Here is an 18,735-nt window from a genome sequence, read left to right as displayed (position 1 = left end):
AGCAGGACTTTGCTTCAGTTGTTTCCTATGGAATCCCAAAGATCTCAGTGACATTCATGGAAAAGATTCGCTGTGGCTGTGGGTTTACTTGTGCCACCACCTATTCTTATATGTTTGCATTTCTGTGTGTGATCTCCCTGGAAATAGGGTGGCCTAAGAAAAAGTGAGTGCTGCAAACAGCAGGCAGCTGAATGTCAGTCATGATGACAGGAGTTTGGAAGAGAAAGGATGGGGCAGGGGAATGATTTTCATTGCAGATCATTGAATCATTGGAAGAAAAAGAATCAATTGATAAGACATCCATAGAAGGAAAGAACTTTAGTTTTTAAAAGAGACATAGTAAATCTCTAACCAATATTTAAAAATGAACAACAGGGAAACTGATGTTTCATTCAATAAGTAGAACAAATACCAGGATTAAAGAAAATGTATTTCAGTAAATACAGAAGGGGCAGTGAAGAACAGAAAGATCTGGAGAAAGAGGACAGAATTAGTGTAGAACAGTAGAAAGATACATAAAAAGTGGTGAGAAAGGGACAGGAGTCACTGGTGAGGAAAGAGCAAGGGAGGCCATTCTAAGCGAGTGTTGGATTATTATTATTACTATTTTTTAGAATATTATAACTGGTTTTTCACCTGGGTGTGGACTTCTGTCATCACTTTTTAACTAAAACTTTTTGCCTTTTGTGGGTAAAGCTCCCTTACAGCTGCCAAGATGCTTCAAAACCTAAACTTTTTTTAGGATAGGCATTAAAAATTCAAATGTCCAGTCCGTCTTCGTCCCTTTGGCTTCCATAGAGGCCATTCTGCTCTTGGATCCTCAATAAAGAGATTTACTTAGTATTCCTGTTTTTTTTCCCAACTGTGCTCTGCAGTTTCCAAAAGGTCTATGAGGTTCCTTAGAAAAAATTGCTTATAGAAAAGAGTGGTAAGGCTGTGCGTGGTGGCTCATACCTCTAATCCCAGCACTTTGGGAGGCCGAGGCAGGAGGATCATGAGGTCAGGAGTTCAAGACCAGCCTGACCAACATGGTAAACCCCGTCTGTACTAAGAAAATACAAAAATTAGCCGGGCATGATGGTGCACACCTGTAATCCCAGCTACTCAGGAGGCTTAGGTAGGAGAATCTCTTTAACCCAGGAGGCAGAGGTTGCAGTAACCTGAGATGGTGCCACTGCACTCCACCCTGGGCGACAAAACGAGACTCCGTTCAAAAAAAAAAAAGAAAGAAAACAGAAAATAGTGGTATGTTGAATTGCATTGACACTGCTAAATCACAGAAGATCATGAAGCTAGAAACAAGCTATCTTCTAAATTTTATTTCGCTGGGCCCCATCTTAGGGAAGAACGCTGCCGCTTCTCTTAAAACTTTGTAGTCTTCTCCTTCCATTTCCTGGGTTTCTAGCACAATCTTCATGACTACCTTGTTGGATAACAAGACTGTGAAACAAGTAACTAAAGATCTGGGCTTGGAACATCATCCTTCTTTTGTGTCTATGAGAAATTACTTCAAATAGCTCTGCCTTAATTTTCTTCCTATAAAATGAGAATAATAATAACAATTTCAAATGTCTTCAGAGGCCAGGTAGGAAATGTAAATGTAAATTAGTAAAAAACAAAACAAGCCCATCTGCTAGAAACATAATCACATTTTAGTTTCACTGAACTGTGGTTTAAACACAAGTACATGCACTACACATACACCAAAAAAAAAAAAAGCATGATATTTGTTTTTCTTTAATTAAGAAGTGGAAACTGACATTTTACTGTTATACCGAGGTCTCAAAGTCAGGTCTTCCATTCTGTGTTGTGACGTAAGTATGGAATTCAACTCTGACTTCTTTACCTGGGAGAGAGATTTAGATGAATTCATTTTTATGTTAGAAAAGCAGCTGTTCACAGAGGCAGACACTTAAGCACATAGATACAATCTTTGTGTACTGATCTTTATTGTCTTGAGATAGTTGAAAAATTCTGGTATTTCAACATCATTGTGTTTGAATTTTAGTGTTTCACTAAAGTTTGACAATGTCCATTTCTACCTTTTGATTCACAGTTTCAATATTATTTCAGAAGCGAAAAATTAACCTATTGTTTCAATAATTCTAGTTTTGAACTTGTTAAATTCACAGTGATATGAATATGGGAAACAATACATAGTAGCTTTATTTCTTGTTGTTTTAGTCTTAACACTGGAAAGTTTTCAGTTCTGCCTGGTAATAGCTTTTTGGCAAACTGTGTCTCCCTCTAGTGATACAAATCATTATTCTCTTAAAACTATGGTAAAGGTTGGACCCTCTGAAAGAAATACATACTCCAATCCAGACAAAAGCATATTATTTTAAAAATAAAGTTAACACATTGATACCTGGAGTTTACTTGACTGCTTTAGCAAGGGATTTGGAAACTTATTTTTTCTTGTGGTTTTCAGGTAGGCATTTATTCTATATGATTATGTTTACTTTAGACAAGTTTTTATAAAGCACAGCTCTCCTAATATATCATTTTATTAAATAAATGGACAGGCAATTTACATATTAATGGCCATGGTGAAAATTGGGAAATCCTGCAGCTCCCTAGACTTAAAGGATACAAACAAAAGCTCAATTTACTCCTGGATCTTTATGGTGTGTTGTAATTATAGAGGTAAATCCCATTCATTCCTTCATTCATTCCACATCCCTCAAACCTCTCCTGAGTATCCACTTACGACAAGCTAGATGCTGAGGAGATTTAGATGAATAAGCCACAGTCATTGTTTGCAATGTATAGTCACAACAAAATTGTCTCAAGAAGCATTTCAAAAATTTTCATATACTATTTCAGCATTCAATTATTTTTGTCTACAGTGTTTATTTTGGGGACCTGGGACATCTTCCCTAGCTCAGGCTGGGCAAGCTCCAAAGTAAAGCACATCTGTACAGAGGAGAACTTCTAGGGCTGGAGAGACCTCCCTAAACAAACCAGGAGCAGAGGTGCAGGCTCAATGTGCTTCTAAATCAAACAGGTTGCAGACAACCTGGGTCTGCTGCCTTCAAAATGAAAGAAGACTTTTTGTTTATTTGTTTTTGAGATAGAGTCTTGCTCTGTTGCCCAGGCTGGAGTGTAGTTATGCAATCTTGGCTCACTGTAACCTCCACCTCCTGGGCTTAAGAGACCCTCCCACCTCAGCCTCCTGAGTAGCTAGGACCACAGGCGTGCACCACCGCAACTGCCTAATTTTTCTATCTTTTGCAGAGAAAGGTTTTCACTATGTTGCCTCGGCTGGTCTTGAACTCCTGTCCTCAAGTCATCCATCTGCCTCAGCCTTCCAAAGTGCTGGGATTACAGGCGTGAGCCACCACTCCCGGTCAAGAAGGTGGTTTTGATAGTAAAAATAACAGTGCCCCAAGTCTTGACAACTGGCTTTCATGGCTTGGTGGGCCTGCGGGGTGAGAGTAGTTAGGAGGGAGGAGCGGAAGACCTCAAGATCCAAGTCCAGGATGATGCCCCATACAGGTCAGCTCTACCCAGATAAATCTCGAAAAGCAGAACCCACATCAGCACCCTCAGAGGACTCACTTGCAGTGGGTCCTACATGTAAACAGACTCGGAGGGCTGAGGAACACTGAGCAGAACTAGTGATTGGGAGTTGGGTGGGATCTGGGTGCAGGGGGAAAAGAAGGGCAGCCCACTGCGTAGTACACCCTCTGGGACTCTCAGCTGCTCTGACCCTCTCCACCCTTTCAGAGGCCTAATGCAGTGTAGTTACTTTTGGAAAGAATGAGAAGTATCCAAGAAGCATCATTTTTATTATCTTCAGAGGCTGTATTAGGGTTCTCTAGAGAAACAGAACCAATAGGCTGTATCTCTGTATCTCTGTATGTATCATCTACCATTCATCTCTCTAGATTTATTTTAAGGGTTGGCTCATGGGATTGTGATGGTTGGCAAGGCTGATATCTGTAGGGCAGGCTGGCAGGCTGGAGACCCAGGAAGAGTTGATATTGTGCAGAATTCCCTCTGTGTATTTCTGTCTGTGTCCAAATTTTCTCATCTTGTAAGGACACCAGTCACATTAGATTAGGGTTAACCCCAATGACCTCAGTTTTTCTTAATCACTCCTGTAAAGATCCCTATCTCCAAATATGGTCATGCTCTGAGATACTAGAGGTAGGACTTCAACTTATGAAATTTTGGGGAACATGATTCAGCCCAGGCATATTTTGTGTTTAAGAAATGATGTACAAGTAAACTGACTCCTCATATCAGTTTTAGGATGGCTTAAGGCCTATATCTGTACTGTACCTAACACTGTATGGTTTTAGCTACTTTAATAATCAATTAGTAGACAGTGCCATCCTTATGTCCAAATTTGCAGATATGGAAACTGAAGCACCCAGAGATGAAGTCTTTGCCCAGCGGTATGAAATCAAGAGGTGGTAGCCCTGGGCGCTGAGCCTCGGCAGCACAGCCCCAGGCAGGCACTTTCTTTTTTTTATTTTTTTCTTTTGGAGATGGAGTCTTACTCTGTGGCCCAGGCTGGAGTGCAGTGGCACAATCTCAGCTCATTGCAACCTCCACCTCATGGGTTCAAGCGATTCGCCTGCCTCAGCCTCCCAAGTTGCTGGGATTGTAGGCACTGGCCACCACACCTGGCTAATTTTTTTATTTTTAGTAGAGACAGGTTTTCTGCCACGTTGGTCAGGCTGGTCTCAAACTCCTGACCTTAGGGTGATCCGTCCGCCTCAGCCTCCCAAAGTGCTGGGATTACAGACGTGAGCCACCGCACCCGGCCAAGACACTTTCATCAGTAGACCACGCTTGGAATTGTTGAACATCCCACTAAAGTGACGCTCCTCAACTTATGGTGGGAATCCTAGGGGCCTAGTTAAAATGCAGAGTCCTGGGTTTGTCACCAGACTTACTGAATCAAGATCTACTATGAGTGGCAGGTGATAGGGAGTTATCTGTATCTTTAACAGAAACCCTCTAGGAACATTTACACCCATAGAAACTGGAGGATTACTAGAATTATCTTGTCAGTTTTTTCTAACTCGGCTTATTACAGTTCCTGATTCCATGGTTTAATGGCCTTCACTATCGTGTGTGTGTGTGGGGGCTTTTTGTTTTGTGGTTTATTCATTTATTTAACCAATATTCAGCAAGAAATGTTGCTAGGTTCCAGGGGTTTTCAAGGATACATCAGATGTAAAACTTCTCTTCAAAGACCATGTGACATTATACTGATATTATTAGGTTTTAAAATGTTCTCTCAAACGAGAAATATCTGTACCTTATTCACTTTTGCAGGCTCTATTTTAATAAATGTGAATGCTTCTTTTATTTTCTATTCAGGAATGGCCCTATAAATCATGTATTTTTGTTAACTCTCTTAATTTTCTGGTAGAAAGGTGAATAACATGCATTATTATCTACAAATAATCAGGACTATGTTTTGAGAGAAGAATGGCAAAAAAATGTATGCCAGCTGCTGCTATTATTCAAGGCTTTGTATTGCTCTTGGGTTTTTATGAATGTATTGAAGTGTGCAGGTGCATGAATGCTTATAATTCAGATAAAAATGTTAAACCTATCATTAAAACAGTTCTTTAAAAAGCACATAATTCTTTTTATGATAAGCCAAAATAATTTTACTAGTTCCTAATGTCCTTCCTCCAAAAATTTGGTGGGAGAAATGTGGTCGCTTTCTGCCCTTCAACACTGATTCCTTTCCACTGGAGGTAGTCCCAGGATACAAGCAGGTGCCTGAATGCCGGGTCCATGCAGGGGGATTAGTGCAGGCTGGTCATTGCGGATGCCATTCCCAAGAGTCCCGGGGCTTAGCTTCCCTGTGGTTCCAGAGTGTGTTCCTGAATCCAGCAGCTCCATGAAGACTCACTCTCCTGTTTCCCTTTTCGCTCTTTCCCCAACTCCCCTCTTTCCCTTGGCAGTTATGATGAAGGTAAACACATGAGTAGGCACAAGCCAAACACCAGCTCCTATAGCAGAAGGGGCAAGGCTTACAAATTGACTGCTCTTAATGCATACATTCTTTTCTCTGTACAGAATTTAAAGTGTTGATGGGAGTGGGCATGGGAACGTAGAAGTGAGTAGGTTTTCTTCCTTTCCTAAGATCAGAAACTTTCAAGAGAGTTGGGGTGAGTCCTGCTCCAGGAAGACAGTGGCCTTTTTAAAGGATGCAGTACAGTTGTGGGCACAGGGCACGGAGCCAGTGAGTAATTTTTGTATTGAATCCAGGTTAATTGCTAGGGTTTTGGTTTGTGGGTTTTTTTTTAATTTCTACTTTAATTGAGAGTGGATCTCTTAAAGTCATACATATCATCCAACTCACTCCAATCACCTAGCTAGTTGGTGGTAAAGGCCCTGGAACTCTCCCTCTGAGCAGAGAGTGAGGCTCCTCCCACCAGACCCCAAGGCAGGTACTGGACTTCCACTGGACTTCCACTGCCTAGTTTTAAAGGCAAAATAAATGATTTGGGCATAGAACAACTAAGCAAAATAAAGGAAGAACAGAAGTATAAAATCTTTTCTATAAAGGCTATTTTATTAGTTCAGTCTATGGACTGACTATAACTCAAAATGTAACATATTTGCTTTATATATGTTTGTCACATTTTCAAGATCTTGAATGAAAACATTAATTCATTACCCAGGATGACTGAATTAGTCTTAAAAAAAAACTTTATTTACAAGAGAGGTTACAAAAAAGAAAAAACCAACAGTTTTGGAAAATTTTAATGCTTTTTTTTAAATGAAATGATGATTGGAGGATGCTTTTTTTGGGAGCAACCTGTAGGAATTCACTTACCTATGAAAGAATGCCACGAAGCATGTAGTAGAAGGACAATCCAGGTTTGTTAATATGCTATACACAGATTTAAAGGTTTGTGATCTTGTGTTACTTATGAATCACATCTGTTTTTAATTTTTCCTGGAAATATTCCATGAGGCTCATTTTTCTATCCTTGAAGGAAATGTTGATAAGAACATCGTTGTTAAGGTATCTCCTTTCCTAAAACGCATCCCAATGTTTTCTTTGCTCTGTATCTGTCTTGGCCACTGGACCACAAGCTCCCAGAGTAGAGGAACTGGTCTTTATGCAATTTTGAACAAGCCAATTGCTGACCTTGTGTCTCAGTTTCCCCAAGTGAGAGCAATCCTACTTTGCACTTAGCGTTGTCATGGGGATAAAATTCATTTGTGTAAAGTGGTGAGAGTGGGGCCTGTTATGCAGCAAATGATGTCTACGTGCTTGTTAGTGTTATTACTACTAAGGCTAAGGTGTGCAGAGACTCAGAGCTCACTGCACTCAACTTCTTTCTCACCCTTCAGTCGCCCTAAATCGCATCCAAACAACCCTCGAGCTATAGAACACAGCTTTCAGACCTCTGCTCTATAAAGACAAGGAATGTGCTTGTAATCTGAATCTTCCTAGAACAGCCCAGAATCAATGATCAATTTCAGGCCTAGCATTAAAAACAGGATAAATTTGAACTAATGGATCACCTAGGGCTGTTCACAAACAGCGTTGAGTCAGAGGCAGCCTGGCCACTAAGGGTTTTGTGGGACAGCCGTCAATAATTAAGCCAATATTTGTGTAGTATCTGCTATGGTTCAGGCAATGCCCTGGTAAAACACTGACAAAAAAGACCAGTCGCATAAATAGTAAATGCAGAGCTGGGTTTGAAGCTAATAATCAGGTGTCAGAGTCACACTCTTCTTTCTTTCTTTTTTCTTTTGGAGACGGGGATGGGCGTCGGGGAGACTCGCTCTGTCTCCCAGGCTGGAGTGCAGAGGTGCAATCACGGCTCACTGCAGCCTCAAGATCCTGGGCTTTAGCAATCCTCCCACTTCAGCCTCCTAAGTAGTGGTGAGTACAGGCGCATGCCACCATGCCTGGCTAAGTTTTTAAATATTTTACATTTTTAAGTTTTTTTAGAGACAGAGGTCTTGCTATGTTCCCTGGGCTGGTCTCCACCTCCTGGGCTCAAGCAACCCTCCTGCATCTGCCTCCCGAGTAGCTTAGATGACAGGCTGGAGTCACGATCTTAATAGCTGCAGCCTAATGCCTCTCTCTCATCATGGCGATTTGGTTCTTGTATGTTTTGGGTTCAGCATTTGAGGAAAGGCTCTGCTACCAAAAAAACTTAAAACTGTTTCGCTACAGCATGCCTGGATACCAAGGTCTTTTCAGACTTTCAGTGGATGTGTGTTTTTATTTTCCCAGTGCTGGTACTAAGGCATGGGTTTGCCTACAATATTCGTTTTGGGCTGCGTGGATGTACAGAGCAACACTAACGTGGGGCAGGTTTGGCTGGATGAAGAAGGGAGAGGTGGGAGCTGAGCCTCCAGGAGCATCCACGTGTTGGCCCTGGGCCCCGTCTTCACGGAGGGTAGCCCCTCAGTCCTCCCACCCAGCCCACCGTGAGTTTGTTCTCCCCATCTCACAAAACCGGAGGGAAGCCTGGGTCTGGAAGAGGGCCCTAACAACCGCAAGCTGCAAGGTAGCCTGAGAAATGGCTCTGGAGGGTTGCCACAGAGCACGTTTCTGCAGCTGCCTTGTGCTAATAATTTAATTATCGTCTAAACTTCCTCCTCCTCCTCATCAGTTTGTCTTCTTCCAAAGAGCAAAAAGCGCAGATTACTGTCACGGGCCACTACGCTGCTCTCTGATGCAGGCTCACCTACGTGTAGAGGATAAGTGCGTCAATGTGCACCGCCCCCCTTCCCCCAGCTTTGGGAACACCCAGCTCCGAGCCTGGCCCACCCGCTTTCCTCTCGCCTCATTGCCTACCTGGCACGTGTGCTGCACGCAGAGTCTCCAAACTCCACGCTGCGCTAATGTTTCCTAAGTTGACTGCCTTTGCTGGGACTTCATTAGGAAAGGGCTGCTTTTATGTCTTCTGGATGCGTAGAGGGGATCCCCTTCCCTAAGCCGAGTTTCGGGCTCACCTGAAAGTGGGAAGTAAAGAGGCTTCTTAAATTAATGGCATCAAATTGAACATATACAACAATGATAAAGCGACAAGCCTTTTATAACACTGGAGAGCAGCATCAACTCTTTTTTTTTTTTTTAATCCGATGCTGCTTTTTAAAAATGTTTGTTGTGTGCATGGAACAACTGGTTGCATGCTGAGCGGCAGCCCGTGGGCTTATTGTTGTAAACGGACAGGCCTGGGATGGCTGCTCTCGGCCTCGGTTCCTCGGCGTTGGCAGCCTATAGGGGGCGCGGCGGAGGCAGCAGGGCCCGGGAGCGGAGCGCAGGGGCCGCGCCATCTGGGTCCGCGAGGACGCGCTTGCAGAGGCGCGCCTGGCTCTGCGCTCCACTCTAATACCATCTTCTTCCCTTTTGCAGCTTCCCACTTCCCATCTGTGCCCACCCACGGGTTTCTCAAAGAATTAAAAAAAAATTGGCATGGTTCACGGGAAAAGAATCAGGAATATGTGGGCTCCCTCGTCCTAGGTTCACAGTGCTGGAGACACGTGGCCACTGCGGCCCGGCCAACTTCTCACACCTATTCTGTAGCTCTGATCCGGCGTGACCTGCCGAGGCTGTGCATTTTGCCGCGCGGTGGAGATGGGAGTGCTAGTTGTACTTTGTAAGTTGCCAGCAAAACGTTTTCTTTTTCTTTTCATCTTTGCCAGTGCTGCCTGCAGACTCCAAAAGGCATCTTCAGAAAGCTGATAATTAAAGCTATGGAATCCGAGCATGAGTAATCATTACCTATTTTGCTTGGGTGCAGTTTTTTAGAGAAAATGATGTCCTTTCCAATAGTTATTAGGTTATCATCTTGTCATATTAACTCCTCCAGGAGCCACAATTTGAGGATAAATGTTAGGTCAACCTTTGGTGTTCGTTCTCTGATTCCAATAAATTTAGTATTCCAGGGGAAAAAAGCCCAAAACAAAATAAACAACAAACCCCAAATCCTAGGCAGCAGTCATTTCTGAATAGAAGACAACTATATGACTGTTTTAATGATATTTAAAAAAATGAGTACTTAATAAAATGGCCGTTTTAGCAAGTGATAAACACTTTGAAGCAGCCAGAAATTCAGTATCTCACAGCACATTTTGTGGAACGCTGTCTAGATTCTGCCATCTTCCTGGAATGTTCCGCCATTGCTCGTAGTAATAGCTTCTTATTGACTGATGAGTATTTGTGTATAGACGGATTACTGCAAATTCAACTTCTCCAAAGGCTATAGCCCTAAACAATAGGTACCTGTAGATAAAATGCTTTGTTGACGTGCTTTGGGAGGTCCAGAGATAATTGATGGACAAATAAGTAGGATTTGTATTTGGGCAGACCAAAGGATCTCTATTTTGGCTTTTTTTTTTCTAAATGAGGAGAGAGATGGGGAAGTAGAAAGAATGAGCTGAGTCAAGAGGCTTTCCTCAGGAGGAAGACCCCGTAGTTGTGCCTCCCAAGGCAGTGCCCCTGGCATGGCCCCAGTGGAAATTCCTGGCTTTCTTTGTCAACCTTACCGGGTCCTGGGCCTCAACATCAGCTCTCAGGAGAAAAGACTACATTACAGCCCCAGGAGGCAGGTGGTGTGAATGGGCCTCCTTGATGAATGGATGAAAGGTTTTCAGTAACAAAAGGCAGCAATAGTTTGTATTTCATTAGCTGAACCAAATCGCGTGCCCCAAAGGTCTGTGTTTTAATGTCAGCATCTTTGACAACACCTATTCTTTCTCCACACATACCCATTCTCATCTTGAGGAAGGGACTCTGCTTAGCTATTCTGGAATTTTCTTAACCTACAATTGTTTTGTTCTTGATTCATATTTTATCAGGTAAGAACCTCATCTTTTCAAATGTGTCCCCCGGTTACTTCATGTTCACTTAGCAAGTGAAAAAAATAATTCAAAATTATATATAAGAAAAATTCTCCCATCTGAAAATTTGGAGCACTAGAAGTTGAATTTTGCAAGTTTGTTTTGGGTAATCAGCAAGCATATTTCCCTTGGTTGGTTCAGCAACAACATTTCTGTCCCGTCGTCTAGTTAGGGATGAATGGCATATTGTGGTTTCCAAAACTGAGACTACATATGCTGCACCCAAACTTGCTCAGTTTGGGAAGCTCACAAGTAGGCTTGCCTTTAATTTTTTTCATTCCCCTGAGTTTCTCTTTTGGCCAAAGAGAAATCGCTTCTGTGCCATTCAAAATACTTGAACTTATCTGCAACCCAGAGTAGAGAAGTAGCTAGTGAAGCCCTTCTTGGAAATTCTTTGGCATGTGGGACGGGGTAGGGTGTAAAAGGAATGGGAAGGTTGCAAAAGGTCCTGGTGTCTTTTTTTCTTTTTCTGGAAAAAAGATCAGTGTTGATCCACAAAGGGAAACTCACAAGAAAAAATGCTGATGAATTTTGCGGTGTGCCTTGAGCTTCTCCAGTAAGCTTGCTAAGGTGCTCTTTGATTAGTCTTCTTTTGATTACCAATCATTAAACCTTGCATAAGACTCAGCTTGTGCCTTCTGTATGAGGTATAATGTTATAGATATATAAGGTTCTCTGAAAGACATAAGGGCAGAGAGAGATTGCCTTTGGAGAAGTACATAAAGAAAAACTAATGTAGTATTAAGCATGTTTTAGAGGCAATCAAGAAGTTAGAGAGAAACTATACTGATCTAGATTTCTCTAGAAAGACAGGCATGGCTTAAAATAAAACAATCAAATAAGAACAGGCAGGACAGCTAGCTGGCTACCATGGGCCAGGTGCTTGACTCTAGGGAAACCTCAAGGAACGTAAATTGTAGGGTCTCTCTTTTCCTGCAGCTTCTAGTCTAGCAGAAGAGTTTATCATGTGTAGCTCAAGTAATTGATACGTTAAAAAAACACAACACAACAGAGCCAAAATACAACATAATTTTGTTCCTGTTGTTCTTGTAAACTTTATTCAGTGGGACCAATGTCCATGACCCCTGGATGAAAACTCTGGCAGGCCCCATGGCTCTTCTGCTCATTCTCACATAATTCAAAAAGTCTTCTGGTCAACTGGAATCATATACACAGTTTCATTTCAGCACTTACAGTGTCTCGTTCCATGCAATAATCAAAAACTGACCTTGGCCTAGCTACACCCCCTCCGCATGGCCTGCCTGTGTGTCTGCAGTAGGGAGGGGAGGCTGAGGAGGCTTGCTCTCTCCCGGCTCCTGCTCCCAGGCCATCTCACCGCAACTGCTACGGTTGTAGCAGGGCGAGTGTTGGGTGCATGCAGGAAGGAGAGGTAGGAACTCCAGCCCCTTCTAACCTGGCTGGCTGGTGTCCTATTTTCTGGTCTGGCAGATGGTTTGGGTCAACTCTCTGTGATGGACTCTCCGGAGCAGTGAGGCTTTGGAAGCCCCCGGTAGCTCCCTTATTCTTGCAGCTCCCTCATTCCTAGTGGGTGCATCTCCCTTCCTTCAGTGGACCCTACCTTCCTCAGCCCTGGCTGTCCAGTGGATAACCTCCATCCCCTTCTTGCCCTGGTCTCCTCCCACCTCTAAGGATCCCTGTTGCACATGTTGGACAGGATTTCTCCTGCTGACCCAGGACATACAACTGGTCCTCAGAACTCTTGCTCCCCCACGTCCTCCATCCCCACCTGCGCTCGGCAGGTGCAGTCTGTGCTGCATGCATCCGTCCATACTCTCTGGCTCTGCCCCCAGAGCTGTTTACCAACTCCTCTGCCATCTTAGGCAGATTCTGGGACAGACTCTGCTGCATGGTCTGCTTGTGTTTGTGTGGCTGGCTGCCATCTCCCAACTGCGGGAACAAGCCTTGAAGGTCCCATTCCATAGGGCTTGAGGACGTGGGCCAGGAGGCCAAGGAGGTCCCTTCACGACCTGTTTCTAATCTAAGCTTTTTCCTTATCCGTGATCTGGCTGAGGGATCCAGGGTCGTTAAAGAAGTCCTTGGGCTGTTTCCTCTGCACTCCGTGGCGCAGGGGGAGGGTAAGTTTCCTACTGGGATCTGAGTAGGACGGAGAGAGAAAGAGTCTGTCCTAAAATCTGATTACTCCTCAAATCCAGTGAGCCAGGTACAATCACCATAACACAAAGAGAAACTGATTTCCAGGTGGTTTAAGTAACCTACCCACCCACAGCAACCCAGTGATTAGCTCGGGCCTCGAATCCAGGCCCACTGAGAAGATTCTGTATTTGTCACTGCAGGGGCATCATGCATGTTCAGGATGAAGGGGCCTTGAGGGGAGAGGGCTGCTTCTTGACAGATATTCGGGGCAAGCAAGCAAAGAAACTCGGGGTGAGAAAGTGGAAGATCCCCTGCCCCTCCCCCTTTCTTGACTCCCACCGGCCTGCACGGTCCACGCGGCGTGGACAACAGACCCTTGTGGGCCACTGTGGAGGCCGTGCCACTCGGCGCCAGCCCCACGGCCATCACCGGACCGCTGGAGATGTGACTGGGCTCGGGACATGAGCCCGCTTGTTCGCTCACTCTCAGTGAAAAGAGTTTTGAAATGAGTTCTGAATAGACAGCATTTTCTTTGTGCGGTTGGTAAATAACACAGAGCAAAGTTAGCAAGTTGCAGCGCCTCTGCGTTCTGATTCTATGGAACCTTTTTGTAGGGAGAAGGGCAGGATGTTTTTAACTGAATGTGACCTCACGGGAATACTAGAGGTAAGGAGAGAAAAATGATTGAGGTAACTGTGGGTGTTTTACATCTCGGAAACCATGGCTTTTAATAAAGCCACATGAAGAGAGAAGCTGGCATCATCCCACACAAAAACCAGTGCCTGGCAGAGTTGTGGAAGGTGCTATTCACATTGCCTTGGCATTTGTATAGCTTTGATTGAAAATCAATGGTTTTCTTATGATAATTTTCACATCATATTTTTTTTCTTCTTTAGAAAATAATAAAATTTCTGAATGGGGCAGCGTGGAGAAATCCTAAGAGAAATAGCATAAGAGCATTTTGGAACACATCCAGGAAAAGATAACTTTCGACACACCTGTAGACGTTCGCCAGGTAAAGGTAAGAAAAAATATTGTAAAATGTACATTTAGGTTATTTTGTTACGTCGCACTGGGTTGAACTTTGAGAGAAAACACATATCACTGGCGCAAGATGCGCAAGGAGAAGTTAGGAGGACTCACCTTTTGCCCCTCCCTCTCGTGGGCATGGGCATGGCAGCCCTGTGTCCACCATGACCATCAGTGGCCACCTGAGTTGTTTCTAATGCCGGCTGTGGAGCAGTCGAAGACGTGTTCACCAGGTTGAGGGGATCTGACTGAGTATGATACTCGGCAGACAGTTCTGCAAAAAAGTCAATGTATTTAATACTGCAAATGTTACTTGTACAGTATGGAATTTCTTTTAGATTTATATTTGCACTGGGACTGACTCACTTTCTATTTAGGATTTTTAAAAACATCACTTTTTCTGTGCTCAGATGAGAAGTACATCTGTTGCTTTCACATAATAAGCATCAAATATGAAGACACGTTGAATGTTTGAACCATTTGTTTGTCGCTATAGGAGACCTGCAACATATTCATGCTATATGTCTGTTTACTGGAATACAGGCACTGAGGAATCAAACTTCGTGGTTCTTTCTTTGAGCCATAAGATTTTTAAAAATCTCTAGCTAATTTAGGTCACTGAAAATGAACATTATTTTGGACTTTTGAATGGGTATTTTGAAGGAGGCTCAGAAGGACAAATACTGCATTGGTCACTACGCAGTACTTGGGATTGTAGATGAGTTTCTTGAGCAAAGCATAATAACCACTTTTATTTGTTGGTACAATATATACACATAACGTTAGCACTATGACAAGATTGTTCTTCCAGTTCACATAGAAATTAGCTGTTGATTCTCAGGGCTGTGCAGTTTTCTGTCTCCTGACTGTGGGTTAAGGAAAGCACTTGTAACTGGAGGAGAGCAGACAGCGAGGCTCACAGTGGTGTTCCAGTCAGGAAGAGCTTCTGATTTTCCGGCAATTGGTGAATACATTTATTGCACACAACTTGGAGCCTTGATCTTTCTAACTATTTAAGATAAATTGCTGTCAAATTAGCAGGAATGGTCCCTTCAGATCAACCTAAATAATTTATGCCAAAGTAGTGATTCTCTTGTAAGCCATGTTCATGTGGTCAAGATAAAAATGACATTCCTAGCAACATGGTCCTACATTAAATTATTCATAGTCCTACATTAAATTATTTTGATGTTATTCAAAAATAACATCATTTTTCTTACTGACTTTGTAACCAAACTTTTTAGGTGAGACAGCGTCCTTAGTTTGCGACTTTGCAAGTTATCTGGGAAAACCTTTATTTCCAACATGAAATAAAAATAAAAATAAAAAATTCCAAATTAAAAAAAAACTTTGCTTTGATGATACCTTTAAACTATTTGAATTATAATTCAGCTCTGTACATCACCACATAGGAAATCCAGGCCCTTGAGCAATGTATTGATGAATTGGGGTGGAAATGTAGGAGGATGGAAACGATGGCGGCACTGGACTGTTTTCCAGAAACCATTTACACAGGCTTACCAGAAGAGGGCAGCGCAGAGCAATGAACTCTCCGAGGAGTTTCCAAACAGATGTCTCTTGAAACCCAAAGTGAAAATCTCTGCCTGAAAGTAGCCGTTTTTGGACAGCGTCCTCCACCAAAACCATAGATCTCTAAAATAATAATAAAACTCCCCAAAAATGCTAATCTCGAAATGGGTCCCTCAACATGGAAGGATTGAGTTGCAAGGGACAAAATTTTACTTCCCTGTCAGAGATGTTTTCACTTCGATTTTCCTTTTGATTTATTTTATTATAAAAGACTATGTGAAGTCTAGTATTAGTCATGTGCACAAATTTTCATTATGCAGCTTTTTGGGGTGTTTTTTTGATAAAAATATTGAAAAAAATCACAAATTCAGATTCGTGGAAGATTCCCTACGCAACACAGCGTTTGAAGCAAAATGCAGCTTAAGGAAGTTTCCCATTAAATCCATATTTCCTTGATGCAAAATGATATCATATTGTTTTACTTGTTAAATTTTTTCTTCTCAGAATTACCACAGAAAATATTTTTTGTTTTGTAATAAAACACGTGATACTCTACATTGGACATACATTTTACACTTGAAATCTGGAAAGAAAAACCTACTAGACTGGAACAGAATTCCAAAGAACGTGAGGGGATAAATCTATGGAGACATGTTATATTTTGTTTTAGGGTTATTATAAAACTCTAGTTTCATCATCTATGCATAAATGTTTAGGGGATCTAAATGTCTTTTCACTAAATTTTATTCTGTAATCTGAAAGTTAGCATTTAAGATGATCATTCTTATAGGCTAATTAGGTTGATAAAATCCTTTCCTCTTTTCAAAAGTTCACGAACGCATAACAAATTGGAACTACTTTTACAAGCCAAGTGTCCCTCTTATGCCATTAGCTTTCTTGGATTTACCTTCTAGATGACTTTGGCTCCTGTTAACTTCAGATCTTTGACATATCAAGTATGGTTGTTTTCAAAGGTTTCCCAGGCAACTGCAACAATTCATCTGGTTCTAGTCAAAAGTGCCCTTGAACTCTCAGCTCACTTCCCTTCCCTGTATGAGTAATGTGTGTAGCAAAAGGAAAAACACCAAAGACTTCATGTAACGGCTAATGTGAATGATTTGGTGAAGAGAGGAATGGATTTCACAAAAGGATCCACTTGGATGTTAAGACCTCAACTGGCTGCCTGCGGGTTCCCTTTGTCAAGCTCTCATTTGTATTTAGGGGGAAGGCCACAACCCACATCATGTGTTCTGGGTTCTGTTTAACTCTTCCTCACAGTTCCTAGGGCCCCAAACTCTTACCCTAGGTGGCCCCAAGGACTCCTTCAATGCCAGACCGCTGGCCCGCCAGGGAGTGACTGCCCCCAAATCTCTGAGAGATGCCTCAGGACTACAGCTGACTCACACACATGCTGACCTGTGAGAATCATTCTGTGCTTCTTGTTTCTCACATAACCCACTGGGAAGCAATGGTTACAGTCTTGTTGCATTTTACTTAGAGGAAGAGTTTTATAATTACCTCCCAAGAAGTTCCTGAAGAACAGAGGAGGGAGTAATTGGAATCTCTGGTCCTGTTGTTTGTGAAAGTTTCCTCTGCTTAACATTAATTACATTCTGTGTTGCGTTTAAAAGAAAAGATTTCACCTCATCTAGGCAGACAGTGCAGTTAGACCATCACCCTTTTTCCCCTTTATTTTGACTCTTGTCTTCACAGCTAATTGACTAGTGACTAAAATGATGGCAAATAAGGCAATATAATATGGACAGCCTGCAAATCCCACTCATGGAGCTCTGTAAGTGGGAGCAGATTGCTGTCTGAGTACAGGGCTTCTGCAGAAGTCTCCCTATCAACTCCACGTCAAACTCAAAGTCTAGAGAGCTTCAACAATTAATGATGTGTCATCTGGATCCAGTCATAAAAGCATGATGACCACCCCTTCTGCCACCCCTCACCATTCCTTTCTCCTTGGATTTGTTATATTTCATTCTGTTCAATATAATTACTGACATGTAAACATTCCATTGAAATGCGTCTAAGTAGGCAGATTTTTAAGAATCTACTTTTGTGGGTCTATAACAAATTTTAGGAAGGCTATTTCCATTGATATGTGAAAGTATATAATAGTTGCTTTAGCTACTAGCCCTTCCAACAGCTACTTTTACCACTGTGATTGTCACTTTGAATAATCCTTGGGTTATTAAAATTAATATAGATAAATATAATTTTATAGTAGGAAATGTAGTTGTCAGGATGTGAAACAATAGTAATCAATTTGAATAAATACTTGCTATTTGTTTTCATAAAAGTTTTAATCCTCAAAAGAGAACTCTGACCAAAATAGGAATATAGCAGGATCAATGAAACAGGTGGCATGAGTCATCTCACTGGCTTTTAATTAAAAGGGATGCTGTGGTTGTTGGCGTGGACTGGACTGCGCATAGGCAGTTTTAGAATTTCTTAAGCTGAAATCCAGCTGGAGAGTTCTTAATCAGAATGGACTTATTTTGATAATTTATAATCTGTGTATTCAGAGCATTGATGTTATAGTTTTGATACCTAAATCACCGTTTTAAAAATTCAAAGAGATATATGAATCCCAAGTCTCGGAGAGTTATTCCTGAGCCAAAGGATTTCTGTGCAATGCTAATATGTATAATAGAGAATCAGTCTTTCACTGTACAGTTTTGTCATCACGTTTCAATAACTGAATGAATATTCTGAACTAATAAGCATAACGTTTGTATAAGCTAAAGACTAGTCTAAGCTCTGCATTCATTGATGGGAACCTTAAGCAAATGTTTCTTTTCATCAGCTTGTTCAAAAGGCATAAACATAATTACAGTTCTGAGGCGATAACATATCGACTGGTTAAAATAGTAAGTGGGTCTGGACAAGGTAACTTAAAGTTATGGGCTGCACGTTGTTTTGAGTACTTGGAAGAATCTGGAAAAAACAATTTTTTTAAAAAAGATATTTTTACTGTTTATCTTATAGAAAAACAGTCAGCATTAAACCCCCACTAGAATTTTGGAGGTTTTGTTTTTCTAAAGCGTAGGTTAAAATTCAGGTAAGTTGATACTTACAGCTTGAGAGAAAAGATGGGGAAGTGGTAGAAATATCAAATGATGAGTTAGTTTTAAATTTCTCAGAATGCTCAGGGGGCAGTGAGGGAAAGAGGGACTTGCTGGCCATGTCCCCACACCTCCGCTTTGCACC

At 42.0% G+C, this 18,735-nt stretch overlaps 1 long non-coding RNA gene across 3 annotated transcripts; it reads right to left on the bottom strand.

The window, feature by feature from the left end:
* Positions 1–1,299: 1,299 nt before the first annotated feature.
* On the bottom strand, positions 1,300–16,540 carry LOC129061002 (uncharacterized). 3 transcript variants are annotated; one of them, XR_008527922.2, is made up of 7 exons: positions 16,427–16,540; positions 14,104–14,263; positions 11,356–11,520; positions 8,798–8,955; positions 6,812–6,967; positions 1,761–1,846; positions 1,300–1,536 (listed from the first exon to the last, which is right to left on the bottom strand). It is a non-coding gene; the product is annotated as an uncharacterized LOC129061002 (long non-coding RNA). The 3 variants fall into 3 exon arrangements; XR_008527923.2 differs by lacking the exon at positions 6,812–6,967 and having other exon boundaries at positions 16,427–16,525; XR_008527924.2 differs by lacking the exons at positions 1,300–1,536; positions 1,761–1,846; positions 6,812–6,967 and adding an exon at positions 8,203–8,687 and having other exon boundaries at positions 16,427–16,519.
* Between the last annotated feature and the right edge of the window lie 2,195 nt (positions 16,541–18,735).

This window comes from Pongo abelii, chromosome 7, assembly GCF_028885655.2.
Source record: "Pongo abelii isolate AG06213 chromosome 7, NHGRI_mPonAbe1-v2.0_pri, whole genome shotgun sequence".
Classification (NCBI taxonomy): domain Eukaryota; kingdom Metazoa; phylum Chordata; class Mammalia; order Primates; family Hominidae; genus Pongo; species Pongo abelii.
This window is presented reverse-complemented; position numbering and strand designations above follow the sequence as displayed.